The 18,244-nt window shown below is 30.1% G+C and overlaps 2 protein-coding genes across 2 annotated transcripts in view; one reads left to right on the top strand and one right to left on the bottom strand.

Annotated features, from left to right (window-relative positions):
* The window catches only part of cv-2 (crossveinless 2), a 199,290-nt gene that overhangs the window by 65,239 nt on the left and 115,807 nt on the right, over nt 1-18,244 (top strand). Inside the window, exon 3 of the mRNA XM_065511881.1 lies at nt 13,781-15,511. The gene's annotated coding sequence lies outside the window, so the exon portion shown is untranslated. The remainder of the gene's footprint in view (nt 1-13,780; nt 15,512-18,244) is intronic.
* Nucleotides 1-18,244, bottom strand: part of LOC135961369 (piggyBac transposable element-derived protein 2-like) — a 164,097-nt gene that overhangs the window by 128,771 nt on the left and 17,082 nt on the right. The window lies entirely within an intron of this gene.

The following is an 18,244-nucleotide window of genomic DNA, read 5'->3' as shown; positions in this document are numbered from 1 at the left end:
AGCGCAAAAACTCGTCGATATTGCGGTTGAACAGCAATCCATTTTGGGTAGAGCTTTTTCATATCCATGTGATTATTCAAAATTTAAACCACTGAGCCATATGACATGCTTCCACAATCTCTCGCACTTTCAATCTCCGATCGACCAATACCAACTTTTCCAATTGTATCGGGTGTAGAAACCTAAACTGGACATCCAGAACGTGCTTGTACGGTCACATCGAAATGCAGTAAATCTTTTTTTACCTTTGAAATTAATGGTGCAGAGTTACCATATTATTTGTCAAGCTTTGACTAGGTTTGAGTGAAGTTTTTTCCCCCAAAAAATAATGATTAGCACAGAAAATATTATTTTTTCCATTTTCACCTCAAGTCAAGCTGCACAGTGGTTTAGAAACTTTTTTTTGGAAATAATTCGGTATCTCAGGAACTATTGGAAATAGTAGGAGCTGAGGTGTTTTTGTGTTGATCTACGCTTGTTCAGCTTCCTAGTGATAAAGGGGCCAGTGCATAGCCCCTCAAAATCGGTCACCAAAAATCCATTTGTGATCTGAATGAGCTGAAATTAAAAATATAAATATTCTTTGAGAAGATCTACAAAAAATATACTTACATGTGTATGTAAGTATATTTGTATTTGTATTGTGTATGTAAGAGATATTTAGATTTAGTTGGAACATGTAAAAAGGGCGTATTTTTTTCCCAAAAAAGCCCATATATTTTTTCTTTTGTAGAAACAATTTTTCTTCCGGACTGTATACAATTTGCATATGATCCGGAAAGATAACTTAATGCAAAAGTGTGTAAAGTAAAACTTGGCTCACTTAAGCGGACATTGTGTCCCCGGCCCACAGTGGGGCAGAATCGATATTTTTTGGAAATAAATCTGGCATTTCTAACGGCTGGTCCGATCGGGATAAAATTTGAACTGGGCGTAGCCAAGGAGTATTCGAGCTAAGTTATTAAAATGGGCCCTACAAAAAATACAGGGGCGGCGCTATGGGGGCTCAAAGTAGGGTACCTTTGACATGTAACATTTTTAAACACGTGCCATATTTTTGTTTCACATCCGATTTCAAAGAATTTTATATTTTTGGAAAGCGCTCGTCTAGATCTTGCGTTTTTGAATTATAGGCATTTCAAAATTGAAATTTTAAAATTTGGCCATACCTTGGTCCGCTTTTTTAAAAATATAGGGTGCACTTTTGGACCGAATGGGCTCGAATTTGTTAGTTAGACAACTAAATTACCAACAACATACAAAAGATTTCAGAGCAATGTCAATTACGAATCCAAAAATAACAGATTTTCAATTTAAAAATTAAAAAAATAGTATATTTTTGCTGTTTTTTGGACAAAAAGGTGACATAACTCTATTTTTATTAAAAAAAACAACTTTCTTTAAGAACATATAACAATTTTATGTTATTCTATAAAGTTTCTTTGCGGAGAACATTTTGGTATAAAAAACATGTCCTATTTTTCGAACATGTCGGCCCTACGCCCTTTGGAAATAGACCTATTTTTTATCAAAATTTCAACTTTGGGCCACGTGTTCTAAAATCCCAAAGCTGGGATCAGAAAACGGAATGCAGTTTTGATGTGTTCCCTATTTATCCTTAAAATATTTTCCCAGCCCCAAAGGAAATGTAGACCCTATAGTCAAAATTGTAAAAAATACCATTTTTGGGATTTTCGCTCCAATTTTTGGAATTGCGGGATTCCCTTTGACCTTTTGACAATTTTTTTTACACCTTGTTTTTAAGAATGAGAAACTTAAAAAACGCTGAAAATTTCATTGAGTTTCGTTAATAAATAAAGATTTTATTACATATTACATATTCATTGAGTTTCTAAAACTAAAATTTATATCAAAATTTTAATAGGATTGCAAATATTAGGAACAATTTGATCCACATTTATTCCGAGCTATATTTTTTTGTTTAGATAAGTTAATTTGGTCTTACAAAAAAAAAATTCAAGTCAATATCTCAATTAGATTAAAAAATATGCCACTTTAAAACTCCGTCCTTCAAAAATATTGCACTTTTTCATACTATAGAATTTGTATAAATTTTCTTAATGTGACTGAGTCAGAACCAATGATTTGTGTCGAATACATTTTCTGGCCTTTCTTTTTATGCCTCCTATTAATAGCTGGACAACTTTACTTCCCACTTCTACCGTTATTCCAGCATATTTATTCCACTTTGTTCTCATCAAAATCTAGTTATTTACTGTACCTGCACTCTTTTTCAATTTACGTTTAACAATTCTCCAATATATCTCGATTGGATGAAGATTTGGGCAATTCGTTTAATTGATATGTTTTGCTATAACATCAATATTATTCTCATTATACCACATCATAGTTGTATTTGAGTAATGACAACTTGACTAAAACTTTGTATCAGATGTGTGATGTCTTATAAATGACAACAATCGCTTTTCCAAACTATATTTTTATATATAATTCTGAAAATTCTTTAAAAACATTTCTGAAAATCTTGACACTTCTAACAGCAGCTGTGGATTGCCTGCCAAATTAATATTTTTGTTCAATTTTACGTATTCATATTTAAATACCACACAACCTCGAGCTGCCGAGATGTAAAATTTCTGACCTGATATCTGCCTAAAATCAGATTTTGGGTTTCTTTTAACACGACAAAGTCGGATTTTCTAGATATTTGTGCACAATTTTATCACTAGTTTCTTTTTCCATTGTGTCTACACTTTTTAAAACTAAACATAATGACTTGCAATTCATTGTAGAAAAGCGGTAGATTTGTTGTTAAAAACATATGTAAATCTTTTTCCATTTTGATAACTGGGAGCTTTGTTATGATTACTACAGTGCGTACGGATTTTAAGTGGCCACTTCTTTACTTATATAAATAGCTTATATTTACTCTTCAGAAGCTCCACAAACCTTGCATCCTTTCAAAAAAGTTTAAGTTTTTGCATATACTATATCAAGCCAGTCTTGGGTAATCAAGATTGGGTAAGGTGATGGGCCCGGATCATACGGATAATGATTTTGCCACAATAGAGAAGTGTGCACTTGATCATACTTTTTTAACAAAAAATAGTAAAAACCGAACATTTTTAAGGCACAAAGTGGTCTTTGTAACGTGCCTAGACACGTTCAGACTGCATTGATATTTTCACAAGAGTTGTTCAGCTTTACCGTAGCTACAACTTATTAAATATTGTTAGTAAAAACTTAAGAGTCCCTGTAAGTTATTCTAAAAAAAGTGAGAAAAAAATTGTCTTCCTTTATTTTTTTCAAAAAAAGGACACGAAAAAGCTATATTTTTTGGCAAAAAATGTAAAAAAATGCAGTTTGGTGGACTCCTAGCTTTATTATTGCCATATATAGTTAAGCGGTATCATCTAGTCTGAATTAGCTGTTGGCCAAAAACTGATGACACCTTTTTTTGAGGGCCCACTGAATTTCAGAATCTTTGGGTTTTACTACCCTTTGATAATAAAGTCGAACCTATACTGTCATGATCGACAATTTTTGGGAATGCACAGATTTTTTTAATATTTCTCTGGTGTGGAAAAAGTGTCAGATGGCCCATTGATTTTCGGAATCTTTGAAGGCCCATAAACAAAAATTGTTCACCATAATGGCCAAACTGACTATATGGTTTTACTACAATTTGGTAGAGTCGAACCTATACTGCCATGACAGGGAATTTTAGGGAATGAAAAGATTATTTTAATATTTTTCGGAGGTGGAAAAAGTCCGAGAAATCAGGAACCCTATTTTTAACCCTAAAATGTCAGCTGTCACTGTATTTTTTCCGCAAATTCTATTGAATGAATTATTTAAGCTAACACCACAGTATATCAATTAAATAAAATCTATATCCAATTTGTTTACTTGCTAATCCACAATAATGTAAAATGTTTAATGTCATATCATGCCGCCATGTCATGCAAGTTCTTAGGAAAGATACTAACTTTGATTCAAAATTCGGTATAACAAAAAACATATGTATGTTTTGTACAATATAGTGAATAAATTGTGATAATAAATGGAAATAAATAGAATTATAAGAACCTAATAATAAAATAAATATTGAATGTAGTACGAATTAAACACTTGTCAAAATAAATATTAAATTTAAAATAAATTAAATACAATTAAAACAATTGAAATTGCTGAAATAAGCTAAACTACATAAAAAAGAATAAAACACAAAGTGTACAAAGAAAAAAATTAGATCTCTCTAAAAACCCTAAAACAAAGAAATATAATGATCAGTCAGTCTTTGTTTAAAATCTTTTGTTAAATGTTTAGATTGTTGTTTTCAAATTTAGCCAACTTTTTTCATGTTTTTCTAAGTGTATTTATAGTTTGTAGTGGGTTGTAGATTTAATATTTCTATATCAGCAAAATTTCGCTTTATCATTTTTTTTCTAAACAAACTATTGTAACTAATAGAAAAAGTACTAACCCTATCACAAGGAAAAACAGAGCTCATACGTCAGAACTTATAGTAGTACGAGCTCAAACATATGAGCATGAATGAATGAATGATGTTGAATGGCATGGCATGGCGTTTTGAGGGCAATAATCGCTATAGTTTAAACAGGATTTCATACATAAGATTGACAAGTTTCGAACGATAAGCTAGCTAGCTAGCTGAGAAAAGGAAATGTCAATGTTGTTGTTAGGTTTTATTTTAAAATACATACTTAGTACAAGTTCATTGTCAACAGATTAAAATATATTTTTCTTGCAAAAAAAAGAACAGCAAATTAAAACAAATGGAAATAGTGTTCTTAAGTAATAAGTAGCTAAAGATCGGAAAAGGTAACAGACATTAACTGAGTTATTTAGTTTTTTAAAAATACAACTTTTATGAAATAAATCTACTGTAAACTTAAAGTAAAAATATTGTCTTGTTGGAGAATTGTGACAAAATAAAGTTTAGAAAAATTGATACAACCTTTTTAAATGAAAACTTTAATAAAAAAAGTTGTTAATTCAAAATAAAATGTTGGCCAATTTTTATGCCAAGTGCGTGAAACGGTTATTAAATTGTTATCTTTTTACAAATACTTAATAAACTGTTTGAATATTCATATTTCAAATTTGTTTCATGAATGTAAATGAGTGTTATATTTTTGGAAAGCTAATAACATAGAGAAAATATACAAGAGCGGACACTAGAAAAAAACTCAAACAAAAAATTACTTAAAAAAGTTACACATACGAGTGTTGTTTGTGTTTTCACATAGTTTTTTTTTCCATTTAGGTTTTTGACAACTGAGTTAGGTCTTTGACAGGAGAGTTTACGCTCTATGTATATTTTCTCTTTGGCTAATAATATAACTAAATGTAATGAAAAAAATTCAAGATTAAAGAAAACAAGTAAGAGAGCTATATTCGGCTGTGCTGAATCTTATATACCCTTCACCAAATTATAATTCGAAATATACATTTGAAATATTTTTAGGTAAACAAAATTTTTTTTTCCAAATTTGTTTTTTTAATATTATGGAAAAAAAAATTCGAATTGTTTTTTTAAATTTTTGTTTTTAAATTTTCAAATTTTAAAAAAAAATTTTTTGTTTTTTAATTTTTTTTTGGTGAAAAAAAAATTCGGGTTAAAAAATATTTTTTCCGATTTTGACCTATTGTAGGTCCAACTTACTATGGTCTTATATACGTCGTTGCAAAGGGGTTTAGATATCCATATTGTCTTTATTAATGACATAGTAATCCAGATATAGGACAAAAATTGGTAAAAAATTGAGGTTGTCCTGGTTTTTTCCTCATATCTCAGCCATTATGGATCTTGCTGATTTTAAATAGGAAACTTCTCGAAAGCATGTCAGACGGAATTATTGAAGATTTGGAGCCCGAAGATATCTGGGGTCTTCAGAAAACTGATTTCAACAGACAGACGGACAGACAGACGGACATGGCTTAGTCGACTCCGCAATCTATAAGGATCCAGAATATATATACTTTATAGGGTCGGAAAATTATATTGTGAAAATTACAAACGGAATGACAAACTTATATAAACCCTTCTCACGAAGGTGAATGGTATAATTAACGATTTTCTGTCGTAACTTAGAAAATTATATTGGATATATGACTTAAATTACGGGATTTTCAATAGATGACGTATCTTTGGAACTCGGTTTTGGTTTTTAATAACTTAAATGTTTTGAATGATACATATCTATCATTTATTCTCATTTAGTTATTGAACATTATAGTGTAAACTACAACGTTTTTTTTTTTTTGCTTCGAAAATTTCGAATTTAATGCCAACAAAGCGTCATGCGGAAAGTGCTGCTTTACTTCATTAACTGGCAAAAAGCGCCGCTGAAGCACACCGATTGCTCACCAAAGCTTATGTTGAATGTTTTCCATCGGTTTCAACGTGCGGGGGATAATTTGTTCGGTTTAGAAGCGGTGATTTTGCCACGGAAGACAAAGATCGCCCAGGCAAGCCAAAAAATTGTTTAGACCAAGAATTGGAGGCATTAGTCCATGAAGATTGTTGTAAAACTCAACAAGAGGTTTCAAAATCATTAGGAGCTACTCAAACAGTAATTTCAAAACGTTCGTGATCAGCAGGATTCATCTCAAAGCAGGGATATTGGGTACCATACGAATTGAAGCCGAGAGACCTTGAAAGACGATTTTGCATGTGTGAAATGATGTTTGAACGAATTGAATCATTACACCGGACAACCAGCCGAATCGATACCAAAGCCAAATATCCAAAAGGGTCCCATCTATTATGAGCTTCTGAAATCTTTACCAGACCATCACAGGGAACCTGTACCGAACACAACTGATTCGTTTGAAGCGAGCATTGACCGAAAAATGCCAAGACATGATACTGTAATATTCCAGCATGACAACACACGGCTACATGTTACAATACCTGTATTTAGAACGAAGTGGTTGGGAAGATTTTCCTCACATGCTTTATAGTCAAGATCTTGCCCCGTCCGACTACTATTTGTTTCGATCGGAGCAAAACGCTCTTTCTAGGATACACTTTACTGTGGAACAGAGTATCAGATATTGGCTTGATTCGTCCTTGGCCTCAAAAGATGAGCAGTTCTTTTGACTCAGAATCCATATGATACCAGAAAGATGGGCCACAGATAGCAATGGCTCACAATTGTATATAGTCCCGAAGAATTTTTTTTCTACAAATGAAAAAATATTGGGACTTTTTGGGACAATTTTGGATGTGTCTAACTTTTTATAGGGACGATATAACTGTTAGCAAGTTATTTTTATTTTATTTGGAATTTTACCACAAATATAGCTGATATTCTTAAAAAAATGTCGATCCTCCGTAGGTCCGCCATATTTAAAAATCGAGCAAAATAAAAATATTTCTTGGACTAAAAGGGATAAGACCTTCTCAAGGACTATTTACATTCTAAATTTAAGCACATTCGGATCATAATTGAATTTTTGACGATTTTTTAAATAAATGTGAGACCCAAAGTGGCTTGTAATTTTGCTAAAAATTACGAAAATTGAGGAGCCGAACTTTTTCGAATTTTTTTACAAATTGATTTTTTGGTATTTTTATAATATTTGGGTTGAAATCTTCTATAAAAAAATCAATTTCCCAAAATTTTTAAATTTTCAGAAAAGTACCTTTCGATCTGCTGCTCCTCAATTTTCCGGCAAACATTTTCATAGAATAGTTTAATATTTAAATGTGCTTTTTGAAAGGACTTTTTTTGATTTTCTCGAAAAAAATTTAAATTTTACCCCTAAAGACAGGAGAAGGGATAAGATCTTAAACAAAAATGATCCCCATAAAATTCCACAATACAACTCTAACATTAAGAATTCTCTCAGATATTAATTTACAACATTTTTTTCATATAGTATAATGCTCTCTTCGATAAAAAAAACTAAAACTTTGACCCATTGTAAGATAAACTCAGACCAGTTGGCCTATAAATTTATTCTACAAAAATGATCTACTCAACATGCCCTTTCAAAATTATAGGGTTGCTATTCTGTTCCAAAAATGCTGTTGGACAGTGTTATTAAAATTTGTCTGGTTTCAAATATATTTTATTAAATGATTTGAATAATATTTTTTATTCGTTCCTCATTGGAATAATCGATGAAATTTGAAAAATTAATCTATTACTCGAACAATAAAAAATTTATAAACTTTTATTCGATTAAAACAAAACTCGAATAATTGAAAACCCTAGTATATACTACATACCCTTAACATTCCTGGTGAATTGCATATAAAGGCAATAACATAACTTCTGTTTCCTTCCAACTAAAAAAAAGAATAACAAACTATTTCCAGGTAGAATGTTTTGTAAAACACTCTTGTAATTAGTACTAATCACAGCTATAAAGCGATTAAATCTAACAAAAACCAATACATTTACTGATTTTACGTTAAATCCCAAACATTTCCACAACAAGTGTTTTGAAGTCACCCAAACACACACTCAATCACCTGTAAATTATTGCCAGGTAAAATTGGGTACAATTCTAATTGCAAAATTGATTGCTTCTCTAGAGTGTATTTTCCAATGAAATTCATTGTTGTTTTCCTTTTGTGGCGCACTATTATTTTACATTTACTTCTTTACAGATCAATAAAAGTAACAAGATCAGTTTCAACAATTAACACAGTGTGACGATACTTGATTTTGTTTTCTTCCTCACCTCCTCTGACTCTATATTATTCTTTTAGTTTTGTTTTTACCAAAACAAAAGAAAAACAACCTGTCGTATCGGAGGAAAAAACAACAAAATGCAGAAAACATTGCAACAACACAAAAGACACATACACACAACATACAATTGTTGTTGTAGTTTATGTTTAAGGAAAAACTATAATAAAAACAACAATAACATTAAGTGAGTGACACATACACGAACTTCTTTTTAAAATTGTTGTAATTATATGATCACGAGCCAAAGTCACAGACACTAATCAACCAACAAAAAACCGAAATTAATTTATTATTGATACTCGTACAATTGAGTAGTGAGTGAGTGACTATTAAAACAAAGAACAACAAAAATAATAATGTTGGTAGGTACTCACTAATACAAATGCACTTGTTCCAAAGTGAAGTGATTATTGTTGTATATCGATTTGTAATTGTTGTTGTTGCTGGTATTTTTCATTTCGTTTCATTGTCTAGTGCTGCCAGTCATGTTAAATGAGATTTCCTTAAGGTGAGCAAGGTACTTAATGGAGATGTTACAAAATTACCAAAGATACAAAAATGCGTATTAAAGTTATGAAAATAATGTACTTTTTTCAGTGAATAATTGGTACCAACAACTTTATAAACATAACATAAATAATAGGGTTCTATAAGTCGATTGTTCGATTGTTCGAACAATCGACTATTTCCTGAAAAAAGTCGAAAAGTCGAAATCGACTTTTTGGTCGCAAAAAAGTCGAACAATCGATTATGTAGTGCTATTATATGTAAATAATAAATAAATAAATGTTTATAAAATAAAGCTTTTTCCTACACAAAATTCTTACAACATTATTCTAACTATTATCGCCTTGATAAATTTAATTTTTATTGCTAAACATTACAAAAGGCGCATCAATAAATGTAGAAACCATGTATTTTTTACAAGAAATGGTAAAAAGTTGAAAATAGTCGAAAAGTCGATTAACTAAAAAGTCGAAAGTTCGAAAATTCGACTTTTCATAAACTACCAAAAGTCGAAAGTTCGAAAAGTCGACTTTTAAAAAACGGAAAAATTCGAAAGCTCGAAAAGTCGACTTTTTGTTTCAGCTATAGAACCCTAATAAATAATACTGTACAATAAATGAAGACTTTTGGAAAAACACACGTTCATGACAGTGTCGATTCGTATTATTACACGGATGAGGGGTTTTCGAGTTGATTTTCAAAGTCTCACATTTTTTAAAAAAAATTTCCAAAAATCCATTTATGATCCGAATGAACTGAAAATTAAAATATAGATTGAGAAGGTCTACATGTGGAGGTTATCTCTTTTAATTCAAGAGATATTTAGGCTTATTTTTTTAAATTTTGCTTGATCGTTTTTTAGATATGACGGAAGATCGATTTTTTTTTAAATATCTCGTATATTTGCTATAAAATTCTGAAGAAAATAAAACAATTTTAATGACAGTTATCTAGTTCAACTTTGGATACGTGTATTTTTTAAGTTTTTTCACCAAAAAAATCCTAAAATTTTTTCTTTTATAGAAAAAAATTTTCTTCGGGACTATACCCAATTTTTATATGATCTAGAAAGAGAACTTAATGCAAAAGCGTGTAAGGTAAAATTTGGGTCACTTAAGCGTACATTCTCCCCCCAATCTTATCCAAACTTGGCCAATTTTGAAACAAAATTTTAGGTTTGAGAAAAAAAATCTGAAAACGAAAAGCACCGATCCTCGAAAAACTCCCATATTTGTATAGAACTATGGGCGTTCAATATATATTGACCGCGATCCAGTATCGCGATATTTATTGAACGTGTATCATGCAGTATTGATGGATCGCGATCCAAATTGTAGAATAACCTAATTTTGCGTGATCCAATAAAATGGATCGTGATCCAAATATCACAATATATATTGTACGTGTAGCAGTGCCCTATATGTTGTTTTACTATCAGAGTCAAAGTGGCCACATATCTAAAGAAAAATTTGTTTTTGGAACACATTTTCCCCGTTTCAGGAATTTCGGTATATGAAAACAAAGAATGCAAACAATTGTAGTGTCATTGACTTAAGGACGTTTATATCAATATTAGTTCTAAATTTTGTTATGATAGCTTTAACCGTTAAAATTTTAAGTTAATTCAGCTTTTATTTATATTTTAATTTTTTTAGTTTTTAAGGTAAATAACGCCCGAAAATTTATAAAATTATTTTATTTTACTAAATATTAGTCATCAAGTCCTAAGGTGTTCATTTGCTTTTGATGTTTTCCGCCATATTTTAAACGACATTTTTACATTGCTTTGAAATAATGTAATATTAGACTGTAATAGACTATTTAAAGTTTGAAACTGTGTATTTGTTTCGATATTTATCCTTTAAAATTTGACTTCTAACTTTCATGTAATCATATAATATTTTTTAACAAGCTTTATTTTCTACAGCACTCGCTCATGTTTGAACCTAACTCGTACGTCAGAGACCAGTTTTTCCTATTTAATTAAATCTTGGATTCACACAACTGCTTAACTTATTCTAAAATTGCACAGAGGCATATTTATTGGATTCATACACATTCAATAGATTTTCTTCGAAGTGGAATCCACTTAATTTTTTCTAAAACGCGGGAATAATTTCAAAATTTTTGAAAATGGTGCAATGCGGGAAAAATAAAGAATAATTATTGTTGCCATGTCGGTTAAATTAAAGGAATTTTCATCCTTGTTTTTATAATATACAAAATAAATTCATCTCGAAAATTTCTTTAACATTTTATAAACACACCAAATATACGATCAATCGTGGATAGTTATATACTAATTTTAATATTAATCGAGGGGTTTTTAATATAACAAAATTAAACATCAATCGAGGGTCTTTTGACATACAAAATTTAAGATAGTCAACATAAATAAGGGTCTTTAATATACCAAATATAACGTCAATCTTTTATCTCAAAATATGACTTAAGTAGTGAGTCTTCTAACACACACTATTTGACATAATTCGTGGGTCCTTTAGCAGACCAAATTTAGCATTAGTCGTAGTTATGTTAGTAGGATCAATTCGACTTAATTCTTAGCAGACTAACTAAACATAAATCATGGTTATAATAGTATACCCAATTTTACTTATTAGGTTATGACCTAAAAATGCTATGATGACCTTTTCCCATATTTCTATCCAAAAGAACTGCTTGGTCATCTATTGAGGCCAAGAACAAATCAAGCCAATATCGGATATTCTGTTCTGAAGTGAAGCGTATCTTTGAGAGAGCGTCTGCATCGATCGAAATAAATAATAATAAAAAGCGTGTGAGACAAAACATCCTCTAAATCATTGGTAGGCGTTCATATTGTTGAGATTACGAACATTTTCGTGAATTTACACGTACACAACCCGAAAGTAAACAAAACACACACAGCGAGAGCGTAAAAAATACAAATAAATCATTTAGTTGCAAACAATAGATGGTAAAAATACAAATATTTCATTCTGTTGCTTGATGTTGTTGCGGATTTTTTATTTTTAACCCATACATGCACACAAAATACAATTTTTTTTTGCGCTTCCCTGCTCTAAATACTTTTTAACAGGTATTACAACATGTGGCCGAGCGTTGTCATGATAGAATATTACGATGTTCTGGGCGTTTTTCGGCCAATGCTCGCTTCAAACCAATCAATTGCATTCGGTACATTTTCCCTGTGCTCCCACAAAATACGGAGAATTACCTTAGCGACATGGATATCTGACTTTGGTATCGATACGGCTGGTTGGTCGGACTTCACATACGATCTCTTACACGTCAGGTTATCGCATTGGATCCATTTTTCATCACAACTAATGATTCGGTGCAAAAATGATTTTTTTTTATAGCGTTTAACGTTTTTTTTATAGTTTCAAGGTCTCTCGGCTTCAATTCGTATTGTACCCAATTTTCCAGCTTATGGATGAATCCTGCTTATTGAGTAGCTCCAATTCCTTGTCTTTAAATTTTGTTTGGCTAGACTGAGCGATCTTTGTCTTCTTTGAACCGCACGCTCAAACCAATGGAACACACTCATTCACCATAAGCCTTGGTGAGCTATCGATGTGCTTTAGCGCCACTTTTTATCAAATTAAAGAAATAAAGCAAAACTTCCGCATATGCCGATTCGTTGATTCCAAATTCGAAAATTTCGAAGCAAAACAAAAACTTTGTTGTTTACAATTTCATGTTCACTAACTATGTAAGAATAAATGACAGATATATACCATTCAAAATGACATTAAAGTTATTAAAAATAAAAACCGCGTTCAAAATATACGTCATCCAGTAATATTTATGTAGTATTGCCCGATGCATACGCTTTCAATTTTTTTTCAGAGATATTCTTTCAAGTTTAGGGATAAAATCGAAGTTCGACTTTGATTCCTTTACACCTTTTTTCTCCAAGGTTTAGAAATCCTGAATTTTGGTAATCTTTTCCTTCTAAATAAATAGAATCATCTCTGTTTTCTGAGGATTAACACCAAGGCCACAACTGGTGGTTCACCGACATAATTATCCGAGATCTAATTATCTTACTCTAGAGAGAGTATCCAGAAATTTGTCATTAAATAACAGAATGTCATCATCAGGATATGAACACACAATCCCAAGTGTTTTAAGGTCCAGGAAGATTAAATTTAATACCACAATCCACAAGTTGGGTTATATCACGCCCTCTAGAGATGGACCCAGTACATATCTTTATAATCCATTCGATTAACTATGTGATCACTACCAGAATTAATGAGTACCTACTCTTTCAATTGATCAGATGTTGTTAAAAGCTCCTTCCAAATCCAGAAATTATGTCAGTGTATGTTTCCCATAATGATAAGATGTGTATTTTTGCATTAGAAAGCTATCGACACCGATTAACATTTAGTGTAGCCATGTCGATTTGGAGATAGGGGCGTAAATGGACCCGATTCTATAATGAACTCTCAAACATACAGTTAATTTTCCATATTATGTAGGAATTTGTTGAAATGTAATATATATTTTTCACTAATTCTAATTTTCCGTTTCTATCTTTATCTTTACAGAGAAATATCGCACATAAATTTGCCTTGGATATTTTGGTACATTATAAAAAAAAGCAAAAAAGTACATTGAACGAATAATTGAGAGCTACCTACAAATAGTACATTCCAGCACAGGTGGTGTGTGTGTGTCAGTAGACACTACAACAGGTGGTTCAACAAAAACTAAATGGACAAAAGATGGATAAAATGAAATAAAATAGTTTTTTCTTGTTGTTATTATTTATATAGCGGTGTGTGTGAGTATCTGAGAGTTGAGCTCTATTAAAAAGAAAATAGTACAAGAAGAAAACAAAACAAAAACAAACAAACACAGTTAAAAGCAGAAAAAGAAAGGTGGCAGGCAGAAGGCAGGCAGGCATTTAAGGCAGCCGAGACAGAAGCAGGTCTATGCATGTTTATTTGTGTGTGTGTCTGTGTAAACAAAAACAAAAAACACCGATCTAGGGAATACGAACGAACAAAGATGAACAGCAGCAAAAACAATAACAACAACAACACAATTCTGCTACCGAGAGAAGTTTGGGCAAAAAAATCAAATGAATTTTAAACTCTAGTTTACAAAAAAAAATATTTAATCTAACAAGAGATTTCAAAATAACAACAACAGAGAACAACAGAGCGGATAAAAATCATGAAAATCGTAAATGTTAAACTCTGAGAAATTTTCGTCTGAAAATCAATAAATCGTTAACAAAAGAGAATATTTAATAATTTTGTTCGTGAGAAAAAACCTCTTAAACAAACACTTAAGAGTTACTCGTTTCGAAATTGATAAATTTATTAAGACAAAATAAAAAAATAACAAAGTGTGCTGCTGGATTTTGGAAGCCAAAGAAAGTGTTAATTGTTTAAATTAAATAAAAATATCGCACCAAAGCGTTTTAATAAATAATAAAGTATAAAATAATAAATAAATACAAACAAACCAAAAAAAAATAAAAAATGTTTTTATTTAAAGATCAATGATCAGCATTTATTTATTTAAAATCGATCATTTAGCAAAACAACAATAAAATATTTAAATTTTTCGTTAAAAAAAAAATTAAGCGCGTGCTATAAATTAAACAAAAAATTAAATAAATAAGAAAAACAGAATAAAAAAATACCTATATAAAAAGAAGAGATCAGTGACATTTGAAATGTAGAATATAGCAAAAATCAAATAAAACAGCTTGTAGTGGCGTAAGTAGCAACAATTAATTCAATGTGCAACATACAATTGAGAAAATACCCACCTGCTCTAAACAGCCAACCAATACAAACACAAACAGCAACAATAAAATTAGAAAACAAATTGTTTTAGTGCAAAACCAAAAAAAAAATCTGAAAAAAAATTTAAACGTTTAAAAGATTTAAACAAAAACTCAAATCAAATGACAGCTTCTTTCAACATTAACAACAAAAACCACTACAACAATAAGAAATAATGTCTCAGCATTGAAATTTTTTAATAGATCAATCAAATTCCTACTAAAAAGTGAAAAAAATATCTACAAAATAAATTTGTTTAAATCATTTACAAAATGAATCATTTCGTTTAAAATCCTATAAAAAATAGCATACAAATGTTTAAATTTTTAAAAAGTGAATAATTGTTAAATACCTATTTATTTTTCTAAAAAAAAGTTAAATTTTGTGCAAAATGTGGCTGGTTTTTAAACAAAAAACATTTTTCTAAAAACGGAAAAGGCTAAAGTTAAACGGATAACGGAAACGGAACTTGATAAAGAGGTGAGTTGCAAAATAATTTTTTTTTTATTCACACTAGTAAAATTACTTAACATTCTGGACATTTTGATTTACGTAAAAAAACTTCTTTGAACTTAATTTGGGGAATGACGATTTAACATTTTCAGGACGCATAGTGGCGCCATTTGAGTTTTTTTCGTTGCAAAAATCATAACTTTTGAACCAAATAATAAGATAAGCAAGGGTTCTTCGCCTTTTATGTGTTTACTAGGGTATTCGAATTATTCGATTTTTCTCTTGTTCGAATAATTCGAATATGAGATTTTAACTTGTTCGAATAATTCGATCACACGTTTAAAATTAATCGAATTATTTGAATAATTTAAATTATTTTCAAAAAGTAAAGAATGAAGTTTTGATATCGGTTTTTAATATTTTATTGTTAAAGAATTAGAAAAAATAACGTTAAAGTTAACAATTCAAGTATTGATAATGTTTAAAAACATTCGAAAATAAAGTCCATCATTAAATTTTCATCAGAAATATTCTGATCAGATTAACTCCCGAACAATCTACAAAACAATTGACTAACACACACTTTAGTTACCGTTTTGGAGCTATGCTTCAAAATATTTGAGCTAGTTGGACATGATCATGAATTCAAATACAATATAAACGTATTAAGAACTTTGTTATGTCGTTCATTAAATCGGGTTTTAAATTGAGTAACTAATTCTTTAGTAAATTAATTATTCACTATTTCTAAATTATTTATAACAAATTGTATTATACATCAAGCTCTATCAACGTTGCCGAATCTTTGCTTAATAAAGTGGTATTGGGGAATTACACAATAAATGGAATCTGTGCAAAGTTTGATATCATTGTCAGTGAACGTGGCTAATGATTGACGCATTTACAAATACGCAAATATTTTATTACCATTTTAGCAAAGATGTTCAACGATGTTCAAAATCATGTATAAGACGAACTCAATGCTTTTCTTGCAACAAAAAGTTAGTTTGCAATATTAGTGTTTATCATTCGATTTATTAAATATTTTGCAACACTTACGTACGCGGTTAATAACATCACTTAATTACATATACATATTTTAAGATGATGTCCTTCATCTATTTCAATGTAATCATTATAAATGTCATCCTTACTATCACTTTCGACGACTGTTTCAAAATCACATTTTCCACATTCACATTCAACTCCACTTTAATCTAAGTTAATATTTTGATTATTAATTGCGATTCTTCTAATATTTCGCCAGCTAAATAACAAATATTTCATTCCGTACCTTTTATTTTCATTGGTTCAAGTTCTAAGTTAAAAATTTTGAAAGATTTGTTTTTAGAATTGTAACTTCTTGCAGTAATATTTATATATTTATAGAAGGAGCTATCGGAACACTCATCTACAGTGACCGAAATTCCTTTTGTCTTTAGTTATATGTCAAATTTCAGAAACAATACAATTTTTGTGAGTCATTATTACTTATTTAAATTTGAAATTATGAAAAATTTTAAGCAATTTAATAAATTTAAATATATATGAACATTTATTCGTTTTATTCGATTATTCTACATAAAATTGTTCGAATTATTCGTTATTCGATTAATCGAACGATCATTAGTCGAATGAATACCCTAGTGTTTACTTAAGCTGGGTTTCCGCCTACACCGTAATCGGCGCCGATACCGAAAACTGAAACTGAAAAACGTTGGTATTCTTCACCTTCTCGTTTCTGAATTGTTTTCATTTCAGTTGGGTGCGTTGCGGCATAAAACAGAAACGAAATTATTTTTTAATTTTGGATGTCGCACATTAAATAGAATTTCATTATTTTTGACAAAATCTATTATTTTTTCCTCTTCCAATAAAGAACATTTTTTTATACCCTTCACCTTCGTGAGAAGGGTATATATAAGTTTGTCATTCCATTTGTAATTTCTACATTTTTCATTTCCGACCCTATAAAGTATATATATTCTGGATCCTTATAGATAGCGGACTCGATTAAGCCATGTCCGTCTGTCTGTTGAAATCAATTTTCTGAAGACCCCAGATATCTTCGGGATCCAAATCTTCAGTAATTCTGTCAGATATGCTTTCGAGAAGTTTGCTATTTAAAATCAGCAAAATCAATCCATAAATGGCTGAGATATGAGGAAAAAACTAGGACAACCTCGATTTTTTACCTATTTTTGACCTATATCTGGATTACTAAGACATTAATATAGACAATATGGATATCTAATGATAGATATTTCAGAGACATTTGCAACGACGTATATAAGACCATAGTAAGTTGGACCTACAATGGGTCAAAATCGGAAAAAAATATTTTTTAAACCGAATTTTTTTTTCACAAAAAAAAAAATTTAAAAAACAAAAAAAAAAATTTAAATTTAAAAAAAAAAAATTAAAAAAAATTTTAAATTTAAAAAAAAAATTGTGGAAAAATCAATATTTTGATCTTTTATGTTTCTTTTTATGCTTTAAAATTATTTCAGAAAAGATTTAATTTTTTTTTTTAAACTATTAAATTATCTCTCTCGCTATTAAATTATCTTGTCTAGGAGTAGTCTTAAGAGGTCTTCCATCTAAATGTTGAGTTTTTACAGAACCGGTCTCACGAAATTTCTTTATAATTTGTGAAATTGCTGATTTATTTATTGGATATTTGTCACAGATACTTTTTTGTTTTAAACCAGCTTTAAAATCGTTAATTATTTCATTTTTTAAGTCTTCACAAATCTTAAC

Source organism: Calliphora vicina, chromosome 5 (assembly GCF_958450345.1).
Source record: "Calliphora vicina chromosome 5, idCalVici1.1, whole genome shotgun sequence".
Taxonomy (NCBI): domain Eukaryota; kingdom Metazoa; phylum Arthropoda; class Insecta; order Diptera; family Calliphoridae; genus Calliphora; species Calliphora vicina.
The sequence above is the reverse complement of the archived record's forward strand: the minus strand, read 5'-3'. Positions and strand labels throughout refer to the sequence as shown.